This window comes from Agelaius tricolor, unplaced genomic scaffold (assembly GCF_023055355.1).
Source record: "Agelaius tricolor isolate 1412-34295 unplaced genomic scaffold, bAgeTri1.0.p SCAF_16, whole genome shotgun sequence".
Lineage (NCBI taxonomy): Eukaryota > Metazoa > Chordata > Aves > Passeriformes > Icteridae > Agelaius > Agelaius tricolor.
Window position 1 is genome coordinate 8817687 of NW_027269276.1, and position 19969 is coordinate 8837655.

A 19969-nucleotide genomic window follows, 5' to 3' on the forward strand; every position below is an offset into this window, starting at 1 on the left:
TTATCTGGGCTTTGTACTTTCCTACCACTGAGGGATTTTCACATAAATTATACAGGAAATGAAGCAAAATGCAATTACATTCTCCAACAGCTCCAAGGCAGATAGATAGCAAAGGCATGCAGCACAGTTCAAGAGTCAGCTTTCAACAAATGTCACCTATTAAGAGGAATCTAAATGAAACATATATCACTAAGCCTCCCACTTCTAAATTATATCATTATCTCATCACTAGGACAAGCAGTTAGAAGGTTACAGCAATTTCAAATAATCAGCTTTCAAACAGATTTCTCAAAGGGACTTTTCATCTTTGCTTTTACACATCACCATTTGGACTTTCACATATACTAGAAAATTCTATTATATTATATTAAATTGAGTTATCCCAATGAAAACATCTCTAGTAAGGTTAACCCAGACACTTAATAATCCATTAGCACCCTTGGTTTTTCAATATAACAAGTTTTCTCATAATGGCTTTTCAGTCTCAAAAGGAAAAGTTACAGCTATGGAACTTCTGAGAGTTCTGGATTGATGGGATTCAGCTGAACAGTGGGAACACTGCAATGATGAATAAAATCACATTTTTCCCCCTGCCTTCAGTGGATGGTAAGTCAGCCCCACAGCCTTTGCATTAACTGCTCATAGCCCAGGTCCCCAGGGACCACATGGAACGCTCACATCTTCAAGGGAGGATCCCTTCCTAACCCACTTTTTAAAGTGAGGATCTTGGATGTTTTTGTTGCTTGCATTTGGGGGGCTTTTATGGGTGCTACCCTCAGTGCAAAAGCATTAAAAAACAATACAAAATGCAGTTTACAAACATTAGGTAAACACTAACAAAATCTCAATATATATATTTCAAACAGTCCTTTCTTCCCAGAATCTCACCATGCAAATACCTTTATCTGCTGCTGAATTAATAATCACTGAGCTTATGGACATCAAGTGTTTGAGGCCAAAAGTTACAAGAAAAGCCTCAAATCATAAAGCAGTGAAGAGACTTTCTTAGTTACTGTGGTAATGATCTCCTTCCTGCCAGCACACATTAAACACATGCTGGTTTTTGGAAGTTCATCTATTGTGTTCACTGGTCTCATGGTACATTTTATTTCCTCTGTAGGTGGAATGTTTTGAGAAAGCTCTTTAATAGCCAGCATGGGCTTTGCTAAATTAACCCATCTAAGATTTGAGATGTGTTATGAAGATGCATATGAGCAGCCTCTAAGGCTCAGCTCAAGCAAAACAGTTTAAATCTTAATAAGAAAATTATGACTCACAACCTATCATTAATATTTAGCTTTTTATTATTATTACACAACAAACTAAGTCTGATTTCTTTTTTTTCTCTCCACTTTCTTGTATTTCCTGCTCATGGTATAATCATTAAGTTCTCCTTACAGTGTTTAATTTTCACACTTCTAAACAACACCATATATTCTTCTCAAGGTTTAAAGATGTGCAGTTCTTCACTATTAAAAATATTTCTAAGGTGACACCTAAATGCAGAAAACATATCACAAGAATTGAATAAATTTGTTTAGGTTTAATTAAATGAGTGCAATCTCTTTGCAACTTGTAAATCATCTTAGCTGTAACTAATCCTGGTTTGTTTAATTGGGTAACTGGTTTAAATGCTCAAAGGACTAAACTAAACTAGCTCCAAAATAGGAAGCTATTTAATTCAGCCTGTGCAGACCTTTAGATTTGTATTCTATTTCAAAGCACATAAAGGTGAACAAGAAAAAACTACTGAAAATATTAGTTTATGGTTTAATTAGTCCTTTCAGGATGTGCACTTGTTTTTAAATAGATAACATGTCTATCAATAGGAAAGAAAAGTTATGAAAGTGGTGACAACTGGGAAAAATACCCCAAAAAGAACATGAGTGAAAGGCCTTATAAAAAGTCTTACTTTTTATGAATAAAAGGATTTTCCTTCGAGGCTCCGTTTCTATTCTCACACAATGAATCTTCTGCCACCACAAACACAGATGTTCCCTTAACTCTGCACAAATGCCAAAAGCTCTTTGTCTTAATATCCATTCTGGGAGGGCTTCTATGCTAATGAGGGTGCATTAACAATTTATTAAGCAAAGTTCCTGCAGCTGCTGCTGGTCCTTAGCCTGTCCCCTCTGTGTGGTCCAAGTCAAGCACGGCCCAGGATGAGCCTGCAGGAAGGCAAAGCACATCGAGAGCTTTGTAGGGGAGCAGGGTGAGGACAGCACCCTGCCCTGCCTGTACCATAAATGTGGTTGTGGGAAGATTTGATGCATCCAGGGGTGATCAGTTGGATGAGAGCCCCTTCACCTGCAGGAGGACATCAAATGAACCCCTGCGTGTGACAGGAGGAAAAGATGCTGCAGTCCTGAAGGCAAACTGGATTTGCTGCCTGAATTAAACACCCTGGTAATTCATTTCACCATTAGGTGCTGCTTCCAGACCTGGGCGGGGGCATTCCCACCCTTATTGCACGTGTGACCATAAATCACCGTAAAGATCGGAGCTCCCAGGAGAACCCACAGGACCCGCAACCTCCCTCTGTGCTGGAGGATCGGGCAGGCAGGCAGCGTTTGGGATTTTCCCTGCAGAGAGATCCGAACGCTCCACCGTGTGGCCAAGCTGCTCCCTCTACACGGCTGCATTGGGAATGGTGCTTTACCTCCAAGAAAATTTAGGTTAACTCTTGGGAAAGAAGCAAGACATCAGAAAGAAGGGGTTTTCAGCTAAAAAAACACCCCTCAAATAAATTCTCCAGATACAGTCACATGTATCTGGTTCAATTGCAGAGCACTGGATGGCCACAGATGAACCTGAGAGCACTGAAGTCACAGGAAAATGATGTAAAAGTTAAATCTCCACTCAAAGTCCATATCAGAGTTTAAAAATCAAAAACTATTCTTTCCATTTGTTAATAGGGTGTGAGCAACTAATTAGGAAAAAAATCTTCCTATATATTATGCAAATGCTATCATCCTTCTTCCTCTATCAGATATACAAACTGCACCACTTTTTCACTTAGACTTGGTTTTTGTTTCTTTACTTTTTAATATAAGAAGCATTAAGAATAGAATGGTTTTTACTTTAACTTTTTTACTTAATTTTTTAGTGAACTTTTTAAGCACTGCTTCTTCCATATAGCATAAATATTCAGTGCCACATTAAGTGCTTAATATCCACAGGTGACTAGAAAAATAAATATTATTGTTATTAACATTTATCAACAAAACAATCAAAAAGAAGGGATATTTAGGCTCCCATTTAGAGAAATAACATCTGCTGAAAGGTGAAGTTCTCCTAAATAATTAGATGTTTTTGATAGTGAAGGGAGGCATTTGATTCTAATGAGTAATGTTTCCCAGAAATGTGACTCCATTGTCTAATCTTCATAAAACTAATCTCTTCTTCTCATAATGATGAATAATAAAATCAATATATTGGAAGTGTCAGAACATAAAACAAGCTTGGAGTGCAGAATATGTGATTTGTCACATTCATGGTGCTTTTTGTAGAAGGTAAATGAAACAGTTGAAACAGCACTGATATTTCAACTGCCAGAGCATACTTCTGAAAATTACTTTCTCAGACTATTAGTATAATCCACGGTTTACTTATTGTGAAAAGGCTCTTTGAAATAAAATCAAAGGGTGGTGCATTCAATACTGAGTGCTCTGCTCCTCCTGCACACCCACAACAGACAAATTCTGTAAAACATAAGTTTTTAAGTACCAAGTCCAGACATTTAAGTGCTCTGTTTAAGCACAAGAAACTAATCTGATTTTCTTGTAACCTGATTTGAAATTTGTAACATAACCTAAAATGAAGAAACCAAATCAATGAGATTAGGAACCTGTACTTCTTTGAGGAAAAAAGCCCCAACAGAATAAATCCACAGACATGCACAGAAACAAAACAACTGGAATCTGAGATGAATGTAGCTAAACAAGATTCTATCATTTGAGATGACATACACTGATTTCCTGGAACATTTAACATCAATGTGATTTGCTGCAGATCAATTAGAAACCAAGAATACCTGAAGGGGAAAGGTTCAAGTCACTGGATCATAAATCTCAATTTTAGAAGGTGAAGATCCTCAAGCACCCATTCCTGAAGGTCACATCCTCCCTGTGGCCAGTGCAGCACCTTGCAAGAAATTCCATGGTGGAAAGAAAAATCAAGGCATGGAAGCAAAGCCTAAAACATTTGTCCCCTGATTAGGGGAAGTGTCTGCAAAATACAACTTGACAGAAGTGGGAAATGTAGCAGGGCAACAACCAGACAGCAACAGGAGGGACTGAGGGGAACAGGTTTCATCAGAGCCAGTGCTGGAACCCAGGATGCTCTGAGTCCCACCACATCCAAACCAGGCTGACAGGGATTCTTCTGACACACTGCTGGGATAAACAGATGTTGTCCAAATGTCCAGATCACAGAATGTGTGAAAGATCATTTAGCAATGAGTTTCACTGGTTGTTCATGGACCATATGTGATTCAGCAAACAACATGAGTGACACATAAAGAGAAATTATCAGGTTAGGAAAATTCTTGAGAGATACCTAGGAACAGAAGTTATAGGGGGAACATTGAAATGTCTGAAGATTTTCTTTTAGTAATGAACATTTTTGAGAACCCAGGTAGCCACATCAATAGTTACTACACCTCTGGAAATTACACTTCTATTTTGCTCTCATATCGCATCCCACATATCAGATCTGGTAGACAACTGCTTAATCAATTTTTGGTGATTTTTACACAAACATAGGTGGTTTGGCTGTTTAATCCTTTTCATGCATCTGTTGGGGATAATAGTCTCTGAGCATTTAAATGAGTGCTACAATAAACTGCAATTCCCTGATCAAACTGCAAGAAAAGTAGTTTTGGTTTTGGGTTTTTTTTCAACTGAAGCACAGTTGAGAGAAAAACTTCAGTGGGGGACCAAGGCCAGAGACTTTAGAAAGGCAGTAAAGGCTACAGCTTCTACAGCTACTCAGCTCTTCACAAAGCCTTTTGCCATGGCCTCCCATACATTTAGAACACAGCCACTTGTCACCAAGAAATCATTTCCACTCTGCCCACCAGGCCAAGGAAACAAGGTCATTAAGAACCAAATGTGAGGACTGGAATCCTGCCATTGTCAAGTGGATGGTTAAACATGGTCAGCTCACCTGGGAATGGTGGTGGTGGGCCAGCTTGCTAGAATCTGCAGAAACCTCCCCTAAGGATTCAAAGAAATTGTATTCAGTGTGGTGAACATATTTCTACCTGGCTGGGTGGACAATCTTTGATACCTTTGTGTCCCAAGCTGCTGGTGAATCACTGGAAGCAGAAAGGGAAGCTTCTCCTGGAATATTTAAGAGCACCTTCTGGAGCTACAGGCTGACTGCTGGCAGTGGGATGAGCATAGTGAAAAGGCATTAATAGTCCTTGGAGAAGAATCCATGAAGTGAATGGTCTCTACCTCCATCACTTCATCCTGTCAGGACAAATCAGCTTGCTTGGTCTCTGCCTTTCTGTAAGCTGAATAAACAAAACCCTCAGGAAAACAATTGCTATTTCCAGTGAAATGAGCAGTCTTTCTTTCACCGATTTGCCAAGCAAAAAACTGCCAAGAAGATAGAGAGAGGAAGACAGCCAAACAGTTATGAAAAAGGAAATACCATCCCCAAGTTGAATTTGGCTGGTTGACTTGGCAGGATGGGATCAGAAAGGGTATAATCAGAGAGAACAGAAGAACAGAATGCATCTGAGCTGACTGGAAGAGGAAACAGAAATAGATTGTTCAGCCTTGCAGCCTATTGGTGCTGCTGTCAGACACAGCCAGCCCTTCCACAGCTCCTTTGGGAAGTTGTGTGCTCTGCCAGAACACAAGAGATGGAACTTTAGCATGAAAGGGACCTTTCCTGCTTTGCAGCCAGTGCCCCAGGCTCTGCATGCTGTAGTTAAGTCTGTGATGATGAGGGAGGGGGAAAATGCCCAGGATTTGAATGCAGGTGAGAAATCACCCACCAGTACGTGCAGTCACTACTCACTGGTGTGTGCTGTAGGACTCTGCCTACTGTGCCCCAAAAAAATTGATTGTGCCAAGGAAGCAAAGCCTGGAGATGAGCCTGTGCCAGGCAGGCTGTGCTGCTGCCCAGCTCAGTGTGCCAGGCTGGCTCTGCTGGTGGCCAGGCTCAGTGTCCCCACGAGATGGCTGCAGAGCCTGTGGCATCGCAGCGAGCACGCACAGCCCGCAGCTGCAGGGCTCAAAGTACCTCAAGTGCATGTGGCACTGCAAGAAGTTCCTCTTTCAAACATGCAAATCCTTGAGACATTTGTCAAAACATCATTAAAAATGATTAAAAAAAAAAAACAAAAAACCTGCATTTAATAAATTTTCTGGTTTTTAGATTTTTTTTCCCCTTCCTGTTTGGCATTTTGTTCTGCTCATTTTTTGGTTATATGCTCCACACAATTCAAATAATCAGCATCAGATTATTTTTTCTTTCTGCTTTTTTGAAATCAATCTTTTTTTGGGAAGTTCTTTTGAAGCTTCTGCATCTCTGTTTTCTGCAATTAGGCTTTTTGTGTTAATTACAATGATTGCCAAACCTTCCACCTCCCCCATGCTTGGCTGCCTTTCCCTGCTCATGGTACCTATTCATACCACCACCCATTCCTTTTCATTTTGGATTTTTTGCTAACTGGCCATGCCATTTCCTGGCTTGACACCAGTTGTGGGTCTTGAGCTCCAATTCAGCCAAGGAACATATGCATAATTCTAAATACAAGGTTGAGCAGGGAAAGCTTGGCTGGTCACCTAGCCCTGGAAACATTGCCCTGACAAGGAAGATCAACAGCACCTAAACAGCAACCTCAGCCAAGGACTCCCACTCCCTGTGAGTGTGAGCAGCTCAAATCCAAGTTCTACCTCATCTGTCTGAAACAGACAGATGGGTAACACAAACACTTCAGTCCAGGGACAGATACATGCCCTTATGAGAATTGTAATTTTCTGGGGTCTGAAGGACACAGTGCTGATTTTAGCCTGGAAACCTCTTCTGTAATGGGTATTAAATGTCAACCAGAATCCCTTTCTTAGCCTATATCTAATAACAGCCTTAGTTTGGAAAGTCCTACAGTAAAAACCTACTTATGATTTCTCCAAATCCATCTGTATCCCACCCTTGGTTGAACCCTGGCTCATTGTCAGGTTTCTCTGCTGTTCAGAATAGCTATACTTGCTCAAATCCATTAATTATGCCAATGTTGGAGAAAATTTTGGCTAAACAGTAAACCAAAGCCTAACTACTTCTACCCAGCCCATCTTTAGGCATGATTACTTACAGATTTACATCCCCATTTTTACCATGAAACCATTTTTTTGACTGTTCTTCTTAAGTTTAAACAAACAATTGATGCCAGCCTCAGCCACAACCACAGCATAGAAGCCAACAACCAATTTTATCCTTTGAATGTGCCCAACCATTAACCAATTAAAAAAAAAAAAAATCTGCCATCACACATATATTTAGTACATTGGGGTTTTTTACATCCTTTTTTTTTCTGCCCCAAGAGGGAACAAAATTATTCAGTGTCAGACTTCTATGGACCTTGTTCATCAGGGGAAAAAAAACAACTCTGGTCTAAATTTTGACCATGAATAAACCTTCATGGCCTCATCTAAACCCAGTCCCTTAATTTTCATTATTACAGTGTATGCAAAGTATGAGAGTCACACAGATATCCCCTCTGGATAAGGCCACAAAGACTTTGTTCTAAGCCCAAATGTGCACATTTAACCTTCTGAAATCAATTCACGTGGCCATTACTAGCTGTTGTTTCATGCTTGTGGATTTGAGGCTTGGCTCTTATTGGAGAGTTGATTGATTAATATCAACATTGCAAAAGCCTCATTTAGCCAGGGGGACATTTCTGGAGTTCAATTTTCTAACTGAAAACCAACCATAAGAGTACATTAAAATTATCTAATTTTGAGCCTCTGAATCTTTTCATGAGAACTTGCACATAGATATCTTTCACATTTATTGTTTAAAAATACTTTCAGTCATTGCATCATTGAAATTAGACATGTATTAGACATGTACACGATTTTTTCCCCTATTTCTAATTATAGAATCTAAAAAGGATTCTCTTGCAGCTTGCTATTTACAACCTCTAAAAAGTGTGACAATTAAGACAATTAAGACAGAAACCCTCAAACAAGGTCCAGAACCTATACAATGCCATGTATAGGTTGAGCTTCTAGAACTGGGCATAAATGTATAAGACAAATGCTAAACCAGGCAAAACTGTTTATTTTAGAAAGATCTCATTACTGAAGCAGAAAGGACAGTTAATCACTTTGCTTCTGTTTCCCTGGGAAACTGTTCCATTAATGGCATTTCCCACCAAGTTAGCACTTTATTAATATTTTATTTGAAATTAAATCAAATTATGATCATTTGAAGAAAGTAATATAATTGCAATTTAATCTCTTTTCCATTTTCCCTTCTAATTTAATTCAATATGTGATAAAGAGTGTGAAAACAGAAGGGGTGGATTTTTTATATCTATACTTCTTAGTTGTGAGAAAAGAGTGGGTAGTTGTAAATATTTGTGGAAACTTTAAATCTTAAAAAACTAATATGAAAACATGGAGCACTTTCATGTGCAATTCAAAAATCAGCTTTTGAGGTGAAACAAAGTGTGCTGCAACATTCTAAGATTTTTCAAAGCAGTTATAATTTTTTATCCAGTCTTGGAAACAAAGGAAGCTGCAAAAGAAAAATTTATCACTAAGCACACAGATATGAAGAAATTGTAACAGCAGATGATAGATAAAAAAAGATTTACTTCCCCTGCTCAAAAAATTACTGTTTTCTCCCTTTCACTGAGGTTCTGTAGTGGTTGACTGGAGAGTTTAAAAAAACCTGCTGAGAAACAATTTTATTTTATATATATGTATATACACACATGCATATATATGTATACGTACATACATATATTTTATATATATATGTATATATATATAAAATACATAACAAGCATTTTCAATCAGTGATGAACCTAAAATTTTTAGAATATTTTACATTCTGGAGTAGGATTCTTTTCCAAATGATGACACATGGATTTTAAATATTAGTAGGAAATGATTATTAAAATATATTATGAATATAAACATTACCTTTAAAACAATTCGTTTTAAACGATAAAATATCCTGCAAGTATTTCATTTTTCTAAGTGTGACATTAATATTAATGTATCTGTATATTGTATAAAATTATGGAAATAACTGGAATATTAAGATTACTATGAAATTGTATGCATTGATACCACTTACATCTGTTGTCTGAAGGGGCTGTATCAGATATTCTGAGCAGAATAATCAAGTGCTGTAGGCTTTTCTAGTTATCTCTTTTTCCAGATATTACTGAAGTCATTGCAAGTGACACAACAAACTAAGCACTGAACAAAAGACAACTCTTGGACTGGAAATAAATCTTGTCTAGTTGGGAAAAAAAATCATGTATTGAGAGTAATTCCTTCTCATGACAGAAATGTAAACTGACTTCCAGGCAACAGCAGTCCCAGGAATCTCAGTCTTGGGGGAATCCTGGCAGGGCAGCAGTGCTGTGGGTGGGGAGGATGGGATGTCCTCTGCAGCACTCATCTCTTCACGTTGTAAGCCACATTTGCCACCTCCTCTGACAGGGACAGCCGTGCCCTAGAGGTGGTTAACTCATAGGATGCAAGAAATATCTGTACATGAAAAAGAAATGCACTCCATCCCATATTTGGCTAATTAAGGAGAAAACCAGTCTTAGCAGTTTTGAGAAAATCCAAGACAAATTTAAGCATCTGGTATTTTCCACTCATCTCTTCATTTGGGCTTTCTTGGCATATGAGCTGGAGTTTTGGCTGATTTCCACTACAAGCAGAGAAGAGAAGAAGTCAAGAAGTGTCCTCACTTTCCCACCATTCATCTTCACTCTTTTCCAAAAAAACAGTGATAAGGCCAGAGTAATCTCTGTGGGCATCCCAGGCATAGTGGAGCATCTGACTTCCTTCTAAAAAACTTGTACTATATGCAGTTGCAATAATTTTGACATATTTTCTCCACACATCCAATTACTTGGAGGCTCTTGTTGGCTCTTTTGGCAACTCCTTTTCCTGCTGCCTCCTCAGCTACAAAAGGCTGTTTTTCTTGTCAACCTTAGATGCATTAAAAAAAAAAAAAAAAGCCAGGAAGAGATTGCCAACAAATCAGCAAAAGAATAAAAATCTTCCCCCTTCCTCTACAAATATTTTCATGTGTCTACATTCTGTACAAATAACTTTATGTTCCAGGTTTAACCAGGAGTTGTACTGTTTATTGTGAAAAAGAAAAACTTCATGCTATTCATCTTCAAAATGATGGTGTGTGAGAAACATTCAGCCTCTTAATGGAGCTTATTTGACTTCACTTTATCAGGAACATAATTTTACCACAGCTGATGACCAAGATAAATTAAACCTGTGTCTTGCACATGAGGAACACAGGTTTTGCATACATTCCCATTAAACAGTTCAGCTTCACTCAAGCAAGACTACAGTGAAATGTAGTTTGGGGTCTCATGTTTAACACCAGAAGAAGAAATCACAGCAATATAAATTACAGTTTGATCTCCAACACAGACAGTTTAATAGGCCATGATTTAGCAAAGCATTTAAGCAAATGTTTAAATCCCATTGATTTAAGTGGGATTTAAGTACATATTAAGTACTTAGCTGAATTGAGGCCATACTGTGAAGGGACTCTTAGAACAAGGAAAGCACAGTAGGCTTTAGGGATCTTTATTTACAGCTCAGATGTTTAACTTTGCAAATTTGGCTTAGGAACCTGTATAATGCAAAAAAGGAGCCAAGGACAGACTGCAAGAACATTTGGCTGCCCAGGGTCACTTCAGGATAATGCAACATACCAATATGGGATTTAGTTTCTAAAATGCTTTTATGCTGAAATCTACCACATATAATTTATAATTAAGCTGACTTGCCTCAATGTGTCATTCAGCAATTGTATGTACAGATCTCTGATGCTGCCAAATTTCTTGTGCTCTCATTTATTCTTTTCCCATTTTCCCCTCTCACTTTTAACCCCAACCTTCTGGTTGCAGGGTGAGGAGGAGGCATATGGCATTCGCTGTTTGTCAATCAACTCTCACTGCAGAACTAGAAATATAAAAAGCTAAAAGCAACAAGTGTTTCATCCTGGAACATGAAAACTTGTTCAAGATTCAAATGAACAAGAGGGGATCAAAACAGATATTTCACTTAAAGGAGCTCTGTTAAAATGATATCATTTCTCCCATGGATGTATCAAAACTGTGTTGTGTCTATATGGACTTTGCTAAATATTGTAGCTGTAACAAAATATTATATTGACTATAGGAGGACTTTTAGTTATTTATCTTTTCTTCTTGACCCCAAATCTTATCTGACTCTTATATAACTTATCTAACTCTACTGACACTATTGCAGAAGACTGAACTATTTCTATTAATCTTGCAGAGTAGGAGTTTGCTTTTGGGGACATTAATAACTCTTGTTGTCAGTTTTCTTTTTTTTTTGGGAATCAGCCTATTTCCAGAGAGCTCTGGAAACAGGAAACAGAACACTGTATCATGTCCAAACACTGCATTTTGTAGGGAAATAAAGACTCATGGAATCACTAATCATAAATTAAAAAAGATTACTTTTGAGAGAAGTTCTTATGTAGCATTATGCCCTGAGACTTATTAGAAACCTTCTTGGTACTGTTTTTATGGCAGGTTCAAATAACAACATGATCAAATTTTAGACATCTAAAAAAAATCCTTTTAATTTCACTGCTCAGGCTTGGCTTATTTCTAATAAAAATCTAGTTATCTAGATAACACTGTCAAAATCCATACTCTTCATAATTCTATAAATAAATTATAAAGAGTATTTTCTGTTAGTTAAGAGGGATGAGCAATGTTTTCAATGCATTTAGTTTGCTGTGGGGAAAGTATCCTAGCAAAACTAATCCCTGATTTATAAATTCAATTTTCAGATTTGTGCTGACCAAGTTTGTGATAATGCTGTGAGTAAATCTCACCCTTTCCTGACTCCTACCAGGTGGTAAATTTTCAGAAAAACATTTTTTATTCCAAGAAGACACAGAGAGTCTGCGTTAGAGCCACTTCCAGTACAGCCACTACAATCAAAGTACTTACAAGTACTCACCCAGCTCAAAAACATACAAGTGCAAGGCCAGTTTAACTACATGATAAACTGATTTTTTTTTTTTTTTTTATCATTGTGTGAACTTTTCCTGGTAATTAAACCCTGCTTAGGAAGTTGTATCAGCCAGGGAATGTCCTGACCTCTGTGTGTGCCTGTGGAGACGAGCACACACAAACCATCAGCCCCACTTGCTCTCACCTGAGTGTGTGCAAAATACTCAGATCCCATTGCTCCATTGAAATCCAGACATGCTCTGGATTTCTTAGAACTGTGCTAATCCCAGCTTGAACCCCAGGACACAGCAGTCTCTGAGCTGAGGCCAAATGCATTTCTAATGATTAGCAGATAAATTAGGGAAATACTGAGCCTATTAAAATGAACATACTCAGGAATCTAATTGGATAGTGAATTAAATCATTCCTTTCACACTGATTAAACCAATAAAACAGGATGATGATTCGTGCTCTGAAAGTGTATTACCTGATATTTCATCATACAATCTGTCAGAAAACAGAGAAGAAAGAGTCACCAAGCTTTAGCAACAACATTATGGCTATTTAAAAAACAGTCTGTGTTCCCACTGTAAATACCTCAAAGTAAATTTTTACATTACCCAATGTGTAAATATTTACAATGGAAAGAAACTTATTTTTCTTCATTCTCAATCATGACAAAACACATTTGTCTCATTTGCCTCCTCAGCTGAATCAAATCCTTTTGATAGTAGTATAATGTGGCTACAGAAATCTACTTTGGGAAAAGATGTAGGTAAACAACTAAAGAAGATTACTTTTTCAGCAAATACACTAGAGGGTTCCAATACTTTTCGTTTTCACTTGCAGTCTCTCCAAACAGGCTAAACTCCCAAGCAGTAGGAAGCAAATAGCTTGTGTAGCTCAGAAAACAGTGGTTCTGTGCTGGAGAGGGGGAAAATAAACACTTTTTCAGTAAACTTTTTGTTCAGTATATTACTGCATTGAGCCATTGTCAGTTTTATTCCAAGTTTGTGTCGAAAGTTGTGTATCTTAATAAAATAAATGCCAGAGATGCTGTTCTCATTCAGGAAATACAAATTAATGTCCAATTTCAATTAACTGGGAAGTAGGAATCTCAGGAATTACAGTAGGTGTGAGAATCCATGTGGAGTTAAAATGCTCTCAGCAGTCACACCCCAAACGTCTTTGGGTTTTGTTTGTTTAAATTACCATGTAAGAGTTAAATGCTTTAGGACTTTCTCTGCTCTAGAGGGTGAATGTGGGACTGATGAGCTCCAACCAGGGCAGCTGCTCTTGGTTTGAGTCCCGTGAGGAGCAGAGCAAATCTCAAATATCTGCCTTGCATCCTCTGCTCTCTGCAGAGCTGCCAGCCCTGAGTGGAGAACTGAAGCAGCATTTATAGGATGTGTCTTTTTTCAGACCCCAGGAGCCCTGAAGTGCTCGAGCTGATGCTCCACAGGCCTGCCCAAGCCTTGGAAACCATCCAGCAGTCCCAGTGGAGAGATCAGGAGAGATTAATTTCATCTGCTGCTGGAGTCAAGTGTGCTGCTGCAGGGTAAAGCAGCACTTTTCGACCTCACCCTGGTAGGATTAGACTGCTCCTGGTACCAGAATTATTTCAGCACAGAGAAAGGCTCCATTGCAGCTTTCAGAGCAGGCTGGCTGCTCTTGGCCTTCCCTTGGGTTTGTGGCTATCAGTTCATCAGCACTGAGGGCTCCTGGCAGGCACTGCCACCACCCCACGGTGCCACACATGGATGGGGACTCACCCAGGGATGAGACTTTCAGAGGAATGTGCTGGAAACTGGAAACCCAGCTTGGCCTGATCAAGGAATCATCCTGGATGAGAAGGGAATTTACTGAAGGAATCATCCAAATGAGACTGGAAGGCTGTAAGCAATGTAATATGTTGGTTATTTCCAACATCTAGGGGATATATTATCCCTCAGATAAAAACTAAACCCATAAGAGGGGAAAGTTATTTGGTAAAATCGCCACAAACCAGAAAGGGTCTCTGTATCTTCAAAAGCAAAGCTATTTTCAGGCCAACAAAGAGAAGGATTTTGAATTGTCAGGTATAAATATTCAAAATATTCCACAAAGCACTTTGAGAAACCCTTAGACGTGGCCAAAAGCCCAGGCCTTACAGCTATTCCTGTTTCTGTGACATTGGCATCAGGTGTTTTTCTACAATTTTCCATAGAAACCTTTGCCTTGTCCTCCATAGCTTATGACCTGTGCAAGTTCCTGAGAAACAATGCCACAAACACCAGGTTTCCCTGCATCTTTGCTCCATTTTATGGGTTATGCTTTATGGTTTGAATGTACTGAAGTAGACTTAAAAGGAAATTATTTCTTCTAATGTCCCACAAGTTTTATACCAGAACTGGGATTCCATTACAGACATTTCTGCTCATCACAGAGCCAGTTGTCCCTCACTTGCAGAGGACAGAGAGTGTCCATCTGAATTCCTGCTGAGAGTTACTTAAGAATGTAAAGCAACTAAATTAAACAAGTATCCTTATAATCAAACCCACAATAATCTCTATAATTAGCTCTTTTTATGCTTTTTGTTTTTTCATAGTAGAACAGCAAAAGACCAGGTCTTCTCAGACAGTAAGAAGAATCAAGAGCAGAAAATAAGATCACATATCTTTGTTTAACAATTTTTAGGCTCAGAGACCAGCAAGTCTGTGGAAAAGTCAATACACAGACTTGTGGGCACCATTATATAATTTCCTGTTGCTTTTCCAAGAATCCCATGATCATTTAATGTGGCACTTGCAGGAAATATATAAAAAGGAGTATTGAAGACAGAGCTGCAGCAGTGTGATGACATCAATACAAATGCAAATATACACCATCCAGAGATTATTCCAGGAATGTTATTAAAAATAATCAGCTCTGTGAATTCTGGGAGCCCAGGATGGCTGTGCCAGAGCACCTCTTTGGAAGGCCATTGCCAGCAGAGTACAGAAGGCACAATCCAATAAATGAGGCCATTCTTTTAAAGAAATGCTAAGTTTGATCCATTACCAATACCTGAGGAACCACCCAGATCCTAGGAGGGCAAAGCAATTCTGAAATGAGCACAAAACCACCTGAGGTTCTGGGGAGACACTCATTTGTTCAGATGCAGCCAGCACAAATTATTCACAAAACATTCAATTTTCCTTTGTGCCAATGGTTCTATGGAGCCCCAGGCCTGACACCTTCAGAGTTTTACCTGCATTTGGGCATTGAGGAATGGCACCTGCAGCTCACCCCAGCCCCAGGCAGGGGGGTCTAGGGGCCCTTTGTTCCAGCCTGGCACTGCAGAAACAAGCACAGAAAGAGGGAGGACCAATATTTGCTGCAGTGGAGAGCAGCAGAAAGCAGGGTGGATAATCCAGGCTGTTTTCATCAGGGTTTAATCTACCCCTGTGCTAGCCCAGCTCAAACTGTGTTAGTGTCAGCTGCTACTCTGAGATTTATTAAAAAGGAGTTTTAATGGCTCCTTCAAACGGTATCCTTTGTTTGGAAGAGGGAATTACTGATTGCTGATATTATGCCCAAATACACTTAAGACTCTAAAACAGGCTATGGGCAGTAGATTTATTAGAATCAAGTATTAGCAACTTATTTTCAGTGCACTCAGTGGAGGGGAAGACATCCCCCACCAAGTATTCAATTAGTAATAATGATCTCACAATGTATTCCTTCTGCTGGGACACTCTTCAAATACTGAGCTCTGAAAACTGGCTGAAAACACTGCTACCAAGTGTGAAACAGGGCAGTGGGAGAGAATAGGGAATAATAACAATAAAAAGAAGGACTTCTGAAAGTTATAAACCAATAAAAAAAGAGTCTGAACATTCTGAGGTAGAAAGCAGGAGGTGTTAGAGAAATGCCCACATAGGAAAGGCCTCAGGCTTCTTTTCATGGCACCTATCCCAAAGAACTTGGAAATCCATAGGTTTTCTTTAGTGTGTAGTAACTACATGCTAAAATATCATAGGATGGATGAGGTACTGCAGTTCCCACCTTAGTGATTCTCAGAGGAAGGTGAGACATTTGTCAAGGACAATTATAGGACAAAGAGAATGGAGAATCAAAACCTCTGCATAGGAGGAAGAATTTCAGAATTTCAGAATTTCCCAGTCCACCTGTAAGTATACTCTAAACTCTTACCAGCTCCCCTGACAGCCAGAGGTGTCTGCAGGATGCACATGTCCAAGAATTCCCCTGGGCCCTGAGCTCAGCTGCTTTCCAAGAACCTCATTCTGCAAGAACAAATTTGCACTGGCATCACAGTGCCCTGGCATCTCCCCTCAGCTCTCAGTTGGTGTATAATCTCAACTGGAGTAAATAATGTTGTTTCTGTGATACCTGATGACTTTCAGCTGATAGCTGGAGAGGGCTCTGGCCATCAGGACAGGAAATGGATTTTCCCTTTGTCTCTGTCCATGTTACACCCAATTTGGTTTTTCTGTCAAAGGCAGTCAGAGACTCAAGATGGCAATAGAGAGCTGGAAAACTCATATTCCAGCAAAGAGCTATAAATATCCCTTTTGTTGCTTAATGTGTTGTTAAACCACTTGCTAGAGAGGCCTTTAGTGTTAATCTGCCCATCGGTCTCTCAAAAATTCCCATCTAAAATTATCAACAAGTAGTTTGGTCAGTAGAGAATGTTTATTTGCAGTTGCACAACTCTCAGTTTGCAGAATATTATCTGCTTAAAACATAAGCAAACAGCCACAGGAAAGCCAGGACTGTGAAAATTAATTCATAACCTTATTTTGCAGTAAATTTAGTGCTAGAAGATTTAGCAACATTTAGCATACTTTGGATATATCATATGCCTTATGGGCAAATATTGTAATTCTTTTTTTTCAATGGCTATCAGTAAAACATATGATTTTAGAAGGGAAGTGTGTGTTTTTGCAAAGAAGAGGTTTCTAGTTCCCCGTGTGTGGAACCACCCTGCAATAGAACCTGGATGCAGAATTTCTGGCTTGGCTTTGAGGCTGCTGTGCAGAACTGCTGTGTGCTCCCTGCCAGCTGCTGCCTCCCATCCCAGGGGTGGCAGCCTGGAAATGATGAATGAACTAATTCATACAGTCTGCAGCTGAGTGTCAGAGATATACCTAATATACATTACACATGCCTGCATATAAGGACACAAACTAAATTTGGGCTGCTAGCACTGAAAAGCCAAGGAATTGTACAATTATCACTTACCAGTATTTCCCATGTTAAATACATCCAGAAAAAGGCAACATTTTCTACAAGATTATCCTTAATCAGTCTTTGTTCCTTGAAGATCTTGCAGCAGTTTACCTCTTTCTGCCTAAGTGACTCTGAGTGCTGTGTCAGGGGCTGGGCCAGAGCTGATAAGGGTTTATCCCTTCACTTCTGTGGACTTCACATCGAGCCTACTGCCCCTGCTGGGAGACAAAAAAAAAAAAAAAGGTTTTTTTTTTTTTTAAATAGAAAAGGCTAATTTATGCCTAAGCTGCTGTTTCTGATCAGAGTAAATGTTGAAAGCTTTAAAGCTGATTACAAATTAAAATATCTGTGTCCCCAAATGCTCGCCCTACTCCAAACAATTGGCTGCTGAGGGGGAGCTGCAGGGACAGGTGTGCTGAGGACTGACACCTATTGCAAGATCAGAAGAGGGCACCAGGGCTTAAGTTATATTCAGCATAATCCCAGACAAAGAGAGAGGGGGGAAAAAAACAGTGAAAAGTGTCAGAAATTTTCTTTTGTTATTCTACTGCTTCTCTCTCATGAAGGAAGAAAACAGGCGGGGCTGGAGGCCCATGGGACCAGGATCTGTGGCAGCTCCAGCACAGCTCAAGGGGCAATTTCTGTCACAAACATTTACAGCAGAGCTGCCAAACTGTGGGACATCACTCCCCAGCCCCACCCCACCCTGCTCGGGTCAGTCTTTGCCTGTTGTTCCTCTGCTGGGCTCAGTGCAGGCAGCAAAGGCAAAGCCACCAGGGTGGAGCTGCTCACAGGGACAGAGAGCTGCCCATCCACCCTGCTGAGCACCAGGAGATGCCCCCATAGAGCAGATTTTACACTGCAGCTTAACAGTGATAAAAAAGCCTCACACCCCCCGACAAAAAGCTCCTTTGTGTCTTGTTCTCCTTAAAGCCATGAAACAGAATAATTGCATGATGATTGTTACTAGCTGTTAAAGCTGATGTGGTGTTTGGAGCAGCACAAAATGGATTTTCGTTACACAGGAGCTTCCATGTCCTGTGCTAAGGAGGGCCATTCAGTGGTGGTGTGGAAGCACACAACACCATGCAGCTCCTATCAGCCAGCTCAGCTGTTTTATCCCCCTCTGCTGCCATTGCAGGAGGAATTGGCTGGACAAAGAGAACCCAGGGTTTCTCTGAAACACCTTCTGCAGGAATATTTTCCTCCCCTTTGTCTCTAAAGAGGATTTAGGACGAGCTGCACCACACACACTGCATCACACCACTGGACATGTGAATATCCACTATTTATCAATAAATCCATGTAAACCTGAGTTACATGACATACAGAGAGCTGTACCAGTTGAAGCCAAATTATCTTATAAACATGGAAGACTGCAATAGGACAGTGATCAACACTTTTCAGGTGTCCTCTCCCAAGTCCCAGCCATTTCTGGCTCAGATACTTCAAGTCAGATGTTGTCTTGTTTAAAATATCCCTTGGTAGATTTTTTATGTATGTATTTCCTCCAGCTTCCTTTAGAGAGTTGTAAGAAAGACCCAGGAGGAAATACAGTGAATTAATTTTCCTGACATTGGTTTCTGTTGTCACCAAGAAGAGCAGCCCCAGATTCATCCTTACCCCACACAGAAGTCAGCCCATGCAAGGCTGCTCAGGAGGAGCTGTTGGCCACCATTGGCTTAGAGACAAGAGTTTTGTGTCCCTTCCTTACTGCTGAACATGAAACTCATGTGAACATCCCCCCTGAAAGTCCATATCCACCTAAACCACCCCAATGGGAACATTTGGCTTTAAGCTTCCAGGACTTGGAGAAATCAGAGGCCAGAAAGCCCTTTCAGAGAAGAAAAAAAATAAAACTTTTAAAAGGAAGAACCTTGAACACAATCACTGTTTAAAAACACATTTACCTCTTATTAAAATGGAAAATTCAGGTACAGCATCAGTGTTGGGATTGTAGAATTTGTAAAAGCAGGAGGACAGAGATGGATGTGTAGCAGCCTTCAGAGCACAGACAGCTGTCCTAAAGCCAGTGTAGGGCCACTGCATTTTATCCTTCCTACTGGCCTTAACTGTAGCAAGTATTGAAATACTGAAGGATTAATTTACTAGGAAATTTGCATCCTTAAAACTTTTTCTGTCAATTCTGTAAAAGAATTATTAGATTCTATGCACTAAAATCCCTGAATATTGTACATGAGTTTTCAATATAGCTTGTATTATTGTTAGCTTGCAATATATGCACATGTAAACGATGTAAACAAAATATTTAGGAGGCATCTCACAGTGAGCAACAAATTATGCATCAAGTATTTATTATCTAGTGTATATTCCTCTGTAGGCTGGAGGGAAAAAGCCTTGGCTCATGCCTAGAAAAAAAGATATTCTGAACCCACTGAGAATAATTCAAATTGCATTTTATAAGAAGAAATTATGGGTACAAGAGACCATCTGTCTTTGGTTTTTTAAATGGTGCCTTTCAAAATGCAAGATCCCTAGCCTGAGTCTATTTTATATTTAAAAATAATTATTGTG

General features: G+C 39.5%; 1 protein-coding gene across 2 annotated transcripts in view; it reads right to left on the bottom strand.

Moving 5' to 3' along the window:
• Window positions 1-19969, bottom strand: part of TMC3 (transmembrane channel like 3) — a 107406-nt gene that overhangs the window by 26227 nt on the left and 61210 nt on the right. For both annotated transcript variants that reach the window (XM_071441386.1, XM_071441387.1), the window contains 2 exons: window positions 17447-17652; window positions 9325-10196 (listed from right to left, as the gene is read on the bottom strand). The gene's annotated coding sequence lies outside the window, so the exon portion shown is untranslated. The remainder of the gene's footprint in view (window positions 1-9324; window positions 10197-17446; window positions 17653-19969) is intronic.